Consider the following 8,759-nt stretch of genomic DNA (forward strand, 5'->3'; position numbering starts at 1 on the left):
ACATCACTTATATTCGCAAGTATTTGAAGCTAAATATTTCGTTTCGCATGGATTTAAAGCTCTGCCTTCTACTTCGCATTGATTTGACGCTCAATATTGTGTTTCGAATGGATGTGAAGCTAACTCGTTTGTTTCTCCTGTATTTGAAGCTGTATTATTTATATCGCAAGTATTTGAAGCTAAACCATTTGTTTCGCATGGATTTGAAGCTGAGCCTTCTACTTCGCGTTGATTGGATCCTAAATCACGCGTTTTGCATGGATTTGAAGTTAAGCCTTCAACATCGCATTGATTTGCAACTGAATTACGCGTTTCGCTTGGATTTGAATGTAACTCATTTGTTTCGCATGCAGTTGAAGCTATATCACCTATATCCCAAGTGTAGAAAGCTCAATCATTTGTTTCGCATGGATTTGATGCTAAACCTGCTCCTTCGCATTGATTTGAAGCTAAATTATGTGTTTCGTTTGGATTTGAATGTAACTCATTTGTTTCGCATGCAGTTGAAGCTATATCACCTATATCCCAAGTGTAGGAAGCTCAATCATTTGTTTCGCATGGATTTGAAGCTAAACCTGCTACTTCGCATTGATTTGAAGCTAAATTACGTGTTTTGCGTGGAGTTGAAGGTAACTCGTTCTTTCGCATGCCGTTGAAGCTAAATCATGCATTTCACAAGTATTTGAAACCGAACCATTAGATTCGCATGGATTTGAAGCTAACCCTTCTACTTCGCACTGATTTGAAGTTAAATCATGTGTTTCGCGTGGATTTGGAGCTCACTCGTTTGCTTCGAATGCAGTTGAAGCTAAATCATGTATATCACAAGTATTTGAAGCTAAAGCATTTGTATCGCATGGATTTGAAGCTCTGCCTTCTACTTCGCATTGATTTGACGCTAAATATTGTGTTTCGAATGGAATTGAAGCTAATTCGTTTGTTTCGCATGCAGTTGAAACTAAATCATGTATATCACAAGTATTTGCAGCTAAACAATTCATTCGCATGGATTTGAAGCTAAGCCTTCTACTTGGCATTGAATTGAAGCTAAATCGTCTGTTTTGCATGGATTTGAAGCTAACTCGTTTGTTTCTCCTGTATTTGAAGCTATATCATTTATATCGCAAGTATTTGAAGCTAAAGCATTTGTTTCGCATGGATTTGAAGCTAAACCTTCTACATCACATTGATTTGCAGCTGAATCATGTGTTTCGCATTGATTTGGAGCTCTGCCTTCTACTTCGCATTGATTTGACGCTCAATATTGTGTTTCGAATGGATTTGAAGCTAACTCGTTTTTTTCGCATGCAGTTGAATCTAAATCATGTATATCACAAGTATTTGCAGCTAAACAATTGATTCGCATGGATTTGAAGATAAGCCTTCTACTTCGCATTGATTGGATCCAAAATCACGTGTGTTGCATGGATTTGAAGCTAAGCCTTCTACGTCGCATTGATTTGCAGCTGAATCACGTGTTTCGCATGGATTTGAAGCTAACTCGTTCGTTTCACCTGCATTTGAAACTATATCACTTATATCGCAAGTATTTGAAGCTAAATCATGTGTTTCGCTTGAATTTGAAGCTAAACCTTCTACATCGCATTGATTATAAGATAAATTATGTGTTTCGCTTGGATTTGAATGTAACTCATTTGTTTCGCTTGCAGTTGAAGCTATATCACCTATATCCCAAGTGTAGGAAGCTCAATCATTTGTTTCGCATGGATTTCAAGCTGAACCTGCTACTTCGCATTGATTTGAAGCTAAATCATGTGTTTAGCGTGGATTTGAAGGTAAGTCGTTTGTTTCGCATGCAGTTGAAGCTAAATCATGTCTTCCACAAGTATTTGAAGATGAACCATTTGAATCGCATGGCTTTGAACCGGAGCCTTCTACTTCGCACTGATTTGCACCTAAATAATGTGTTTCGCATGCAGTTGAAACTAAATCATGTATATCACAAGTATTTGCAGCTAAACAATTGATTTGCATGGATTTGAAGCTAAGTCTTCTACTTGGCATTGAATTGAAGCTAAATCGTGTGTTTTGCATGGATTTGAAGCTAACTCGTTTGTTTCTCCTGTATTTGAAGCTGTATTATTTATATCGCAAGTATTTGAAGCTAAACCATTTGTTTCGCATGGATTTGAAGCTGAGCCTTCTACTTCGCGTTGATTGGATCCTAAATCACGCGTTTTGCATGGATTTGAAGTTAAGCCTTCTACATCGCATTGATTTGCAACTGAATTACGCGTTTCGCTTGGATTTGAATGTAACTCATTTGTTTCGCATGCAGTTGAAGCTATATCACCTATATCCCAAGTGTAGGAAGTTCAATCATTTGTTTCGCATGGATTTGAAGCTAATCCTTCTACTAAGAATTGACTTGAAACTGAATCATTTGTTTCGCCATGGATTTAAAGCCAACTCGTGTGTTTCGTCTGCATTTGAAGTTATCACTAATATCGAGAGTATTTGAAGCTAAATCATTTGTTTGACCTGCATTTGAATCTATATCATTTATATCGCAAGTATTTGGAGCTAAATCATGTGTATCGCATGGAGTTTGAACCTAACTCGTTTGATTTGTCTGCATTTGTAGCTATATCACGTATATCCCTAGTGTTTGAAGCTAAATCATTTGTTTCGCGTGGATTTGAAGCTAAACCTTCTACATCGCATTGATTTGAAGCTAGGTCATGTGTTTCGCTTGGATTTCGCGCTAAACCTTCTACATCGCATTTATTTGAAGCTAAATCATGTGTTTCACATGTATTTGAAGATAAACCATTTGATTCGCATTGATTTGAACCTGAGCCTTCTACTTCTCACTGATTTGCAGCTAAATAATGTGTTTCGCATGGATTTGAAGCGAAACCTTCTACATCCTATGGATTTGAAGCTAATTCATGTGTTTGGCATCGATTTGAAGCTAAACCTTCTACATCGCATTGATTTGCAGCTGAATCATGTGTTTGGCATGGATTTGAAGCTAACTCGTTCGTTTCGCCTTTTTTTAAAGCTAGATCACTTATATCGCAAGTATTTGAAGCTAAAGCATGTGTTTCGCTTGGATTTGATGTTAAACCTTCTACATCGCAGTGATTTGAAGCTAAATCGTGTGTTTTGCATGGATTTGAAGCTAACTCGTTTGTTTCTCCTGTATTTGACGTTGTATCATTTATATCGCAAGTATTTGAAGCTAAACCATTTGTTTCGCATGGATTTGAAACTAAGCCTTCTACTTCGCACTGATTTGAAGTTAAATCATGTGTTTCGCGTGGATTAGAAGCTAACTCGTCTGTTTCGAATGCAACTGAAGCTAAATCATGTATATCACAAGTATTTGAAGCCAAACGATTTGTATCGCATGGATTTGATGCTAAACCTTCTACATCGCATTGATTTGAAGCTAACTCATGTGTTTCGCGTGGATTTGAAGGTGACTCGTTTGTTTCGCATGCAGTTGAAAATATACCACCTATATCCCAAGTGTTTGAAGCTCAATCATTTGTTTCGCATGGATTTGGAGCTAACCCTTCTACGTCGCATTGATTTGAATCTAAATCACTTGTTTCGCATGGTTTTGAAGCTAAGACATCTAGTTCGCATTGACTTGAAGCTAAATCATGAGTTTCGCATTGATGTGAAGCTAAATCATGTATATCGCATGGCTTTTGAAGCTAACTCGTTTGATTCGTCTACATTTGAAGCTATATCACTTATATCGCAAGTATTTGAAGCTAAATCAATTGTTCCGCATGGATTTGAAGCTAAGCCTTCTACGTCGCATTGATTTGCATATAGATCATGTGTTTCGCATGGATTTGAAGCTAACTCGTTTGTGTCGTCTGCATTTGAAGCTATATCACTTATATCGCAAGTATTTGATGTTAAATCAGTTGTGTCGCATGGATTTGAAGCTAACTCGTTTGTTTCGCCTGCAGTTGAAGCTAAATCATGCATTTCACAAGTATTTGAAGCCGAACCATTAGATTCGCATGGATTTGAAGCTAAGCCATCTACTTCGCATTAATTTGACGCTAAATATTGTGTTTCGAATGGATTCGGAGCTAACTCGTTTGCTTCGAATGCAGTTGAAGTTAAATCATGTATATCACAAGTATTTGAAGCTAAACAATTGATTCGCATGGATTTGAAGCTAAGCCTTCTACTTGGCATTGAATTGAAGCTAAATCGTGTGTTTTGCATGGATTTGAAGATAACTCGTTTGGTTCAACTGTATTTGAAGCTATATCAATTATATCGCAAGTATTTGAAGCTAAAGCATTTGTTTCGCATGGATTTGAAGCTAAGCCTTCTACTTCGCATTGATTGGATCCTAAATCACGTGTTTTGCATGGATTTGTACCTAAGCCTTCTACATCGCATTGATTTGCAGCTGAATCATGTGTTTCGCACGGATTTGAAGCTAACTCGTTCGTTTCTCCTGCATTTGAAACTATATCACTTATATCGCAAGTATTTGAAGCTAAATCATGTGTTTCGCTTGGATTTGAAGCTAAACCTTCTACATCGCATTGATTTGAAGCTAAATTATGTATTTCGCATGGATTTGAAGGTAACTCGTTGTTTCGCATGCAGTTGAAGCTAAATCATGCATTTCACAAGTATTTGAAGCCGAACCATTAGATTCGCATGGATTTGATGCTAAGCCTTCTACTTCACACTGATTTGAATCTAAATCATGTGTTTCGCATGGATTTCAAGCAAACTCCTTTGTTTCGCATGCAGTTGTAGCTAAATAATGTATATCACAAGTATTTGTAGCTAAACCATTTGTTTCGCATGGATTTGAAGCTAAGCCTTCTACTTCGCATTGATTTGAAGCTAAATCATTTGTTTCGCATGGATTTGAAGCTAAACCTTCTACATCGCATTGATTTGAAGCTAAGTCATGTGTTTCGCGTTGTCTTGAAGGTAACTCGTTCGTTTCGCCTGCAGTTGAATCTACATCACTTATATCACAAGTTTTTGAAGCATAACCATTTGTTCCGCACGGATTTGAAGCTACGCCTTCTACTTCGCATTGATTTGAAGCTAAATCATCTCTTTCGCTTGGATTTGAAGCTAACACGTTTGTTTCACATGCAGTTGAAGCTAAATCATGTATTTCACAAGAATTTGATGCCGGACTATTAGATTCGCATTGATTTGAAGCTGAGCCTTCTACTTCGCACTGATTGAAGCTAAATCATGTGTCTCGCTTGGATTTGAAGCTAAACCTTCTACATCGCATTGATTTGAAGCTAAATCATGTGTTTCGCATGGATCTGAAGCTAACTCGTTTGTTTCGCCTGCATTTGAAGCTATATCACTTATATTCACAAGTATTTGATGCTAAATCATTTGTTTCTCATGGATTTGAAGCTAAACCTTCTACATCCCATGGATTTGAAGCTTAATCATGTGTTTTGCGTGGATTTGAAGCTATCTCGTTTGTTTCGCCTGGAGTTGAATATATATCACTTATATCACAAGTATTTGAAGCATAACCATTTGTTCCGCATCGATTTGAAGCTAAGCCTTCTACTTCGCATTGATTGGATCTTAAATCACGTGTTTTGCATGGAGTTTGAACCTAACTCGTTTGATTTGTCTGCATTTGTAGCTATATCACGTATATCCCTAGTGTTTGAAGCTAAATCATTTGTTTCGCGTGGATTTGAAGCTAAACCTTCTACATCGCATTGATTTGAAGCTACGTCATGTGTTTCGCTTGGATTTCGCGCTAAACCTTCTACATCGCATTTATTTGAAGCTAAATCATGTGTTTCACATGTATTTGAAGATAAACCATTTGATTCGCATTGATTTGAACCTGAGCCTTCTACTTCTCACTGATTTGCAGCTAAATAATGTGTTTCGCATGGATTTGAAGCGAAACTTTCTACATCCTATGGATTTGAAGCTAAATCATGTGTTTGGCATCGATTTGAAGCTAAACCTTCTACATCGCATTGATTTGCAGCTGAATCATGTGTTTGGCATGGATTTGAAGCTAACTCGTTCGTTTCGCCTTTTTTTAAAGCTAGATCACTTATATCGCAAGTATTTGAAGCTAAAGCATGTGTTTCGCTTGGATTTGAAGTTAAACCTTCTACATCGCAGTGATTTGAAGCTAAATCGTGTGTTTCGCATGGATTTGGAGCTGACTCGTTTGATTCGAATGCAGTTGAAGCTAAATCATGTATATCACAAGTATTTGAAGCTAAACCATTTCTATCGCTTGGATTTGAAGCTCTGCCTTCTACTTCGCATTGATTTGACGGTAAATATTGTGTTTCGCATCGATTTGAAGCTAACTCGTTTGTTTCGCATGCAGTTGAAACTAAATCATGTATATCACAAGTATTTGTAGCTACGCAATTGATTCGCATGGATTTGAAGCTAAGCCTTCCACTTGGCATTGAATTGAAGCTAAATCGTGTGTTTTGCATGGATTTGAAGCTAACTCGTTTGTTTCTCCTGTATTTGACGCTGTATCATTTATATCGCAAGTATTTGAAGCTAAACCATTTGTTTCGCATGGATTTGAAACTAAGCCTTCTACTTCGCACTGATTTGAAGTTAAATCATGTGTTTCGCGTGGATTAGAAGCTAACTCGTCTGTTTCGAATGCAGCTGAAGCTAAATCATGTATATCACAAGTATTTGAAGCCAAACGATTTGTATCGCATGGATTTGATGCTAAACCTTCTACATCGCATTGATTTGAAGCTAACTCATGTGTTTCGCGTGGATTTGAAGGTGACTCGTTTGTTTCGCATGCAGTTGAAAATATACCACCTATATCCCAAGTGTTTGAAGCTCAATCATTTGTTTCGCATGGATTTGGAGCTAACCCTTCTACGTCGCATTGATTTGAATCTAAATCACTTGTTTCGCATGGTTTTGAAGCTAAGACATCTAGTTCGCAATGACTTGAAGCTAAATCATGAGTTTCGCATTGATGTGAATCTAAATCATGTATATCGCATGGCTTTTGAAGCTAACTCGTTTGATTCGTCTACATTTGAAGCTATATCACTTATATCGCAAGTATTTGAAGCTAAATCAATTGTTCCGCATGGATTTGAAGCTAAGCCTTCTACGTCGCATTGATTTGCATATAGATCATGTGTTTCGCATGGATTTGAAGCTAACTCGTTTGTGTCGTCTGCATTTGAAGCTATATCACTTATATTTGATGTTAAATCAGTTGTGTCGCATGGATTTGAAGCTAACTTATTTGTTTCGCCTGCAGTTGAAGCTAAATCATGCATTTCACAAGTATTTGAAGCCGAACCATTAGATTCGCATGGATTTGAAGCTAAGCCTACTACTTCGCATTGATTGGATCCTAAATCACGTGTTTTGCATGGATTTGTACCTAAGCCTTCTACATCGCATTGATTTGCAGCTGAATCATGTGTTTCGCACGGATTTGAAGCTAACTCGTTCGTTTCTCCTGCATTTGAAACTATATCACATATATCGCAAGTATTTGAAGCTAAATCATGTGTTTCGCTTGGATTTGAAGCTAAACCTTCTACATCGCATTGATTTGAAGCTAAATTATGTATTTCGCATGGATTTGAAGGTAACTCGTTGTTTCGCATGCAGTTGAAGCTAAATCATGCATTTCACAAGTATTTGAAGCCGAACCATTAGATTCGCATGGATTTGAAGCTAAGCCTTCTACTTCGCACTGATTTGAAGTTAAATCGTATGTTTCGCGTGGATTTGGAGCTAACTCGTTTGTTTCGAATGCAGTTGAAGCTAAATCATGTCTTTCACATGTATTTGATGATGAACCATTTGAATTGCATGGCTTTGAACCTGAGGCTTCTATTTCGCACTGATTTGAAGCCAAATCGTGTGTTTCGCATGGATTTGCAGCTAAACCTTCTACATCCCATGGATTTGAAGCTAAATCTTGTGTTTGGCATGGATTTGAAGCTAAACCTTCTACATCGCAATGATTTGCAGCTGAATCATGTGTTTCGCATGCAGTTGAAGCTAAATCATGTATATCACAAGTATTTGAATCTAAACCATTTGATTCGCATGGGATTTGGTGCTAAGCCTTCTACTTCACACTGATTTGAATCTAAACCATGTGTTTCGCATGGATTTGAAGCAAACTCCTTTGTTTCGCATGCAGTTGTAGCTAAATAATGTATATCACAAGTATTTGTAGCTAAACCATTTGTTTCGCATGGATTTGAAGCTAAGCCTTCTACTTCGCATTGATTTGAAGCTAAATCATTTGTTTCGCATGGATTTGAAGCTAAACCTTCTACATCGCATTGATTTGAAGCTAAATCATGTGTTTCGCGTTGTCTTGAAGGTAACTCGTTCGTTTCGCCTGCAGTTGAATCTATATCACTTATATCACAAGTTTTTGAAGCATAACCATTTGTTCCGCACGGATTTGAAGCTACGCCTTCTACTTCGCATTGATTTGAAGCTAAATCATCTCTTTCGCTTGGATTTGAAGCTAACACGTTTGTTTCACATGCAGTTGAAGCTAAATCATGTATTTCACAAGAATTTGATGCCGGACTATTAGATTCGCATCGATTTGAAGCTAAGCCTTCTACTTCGCACTGATTGAAGCTAAATCATGTGCCTCGCTTGGATTTGAAGCTAAACCTTCTACATCGCATTGATTTGAAGATAAATCATGCGTTTCGCATGGATCTGAAGCTAACTCGTTTGTTTCGCCTGCATTTGAAGCTATATCACTTATA

This window comes from Megalopta genalis, unplaced genomic scaffold (assembly GCF_051020955.1).
Source record: "Megalopta genalis isolate 19385.01 unplaced genomic scaffold, iyMegGena1_principal scaffold0169, whole genome shotgun sequence".
Lineage (NCBI taxonomy): Eukaryota > Metazoa > Arthropoda > Insecta > Hymenoptera > Halictidae > Megalopta > Megalopta genalis.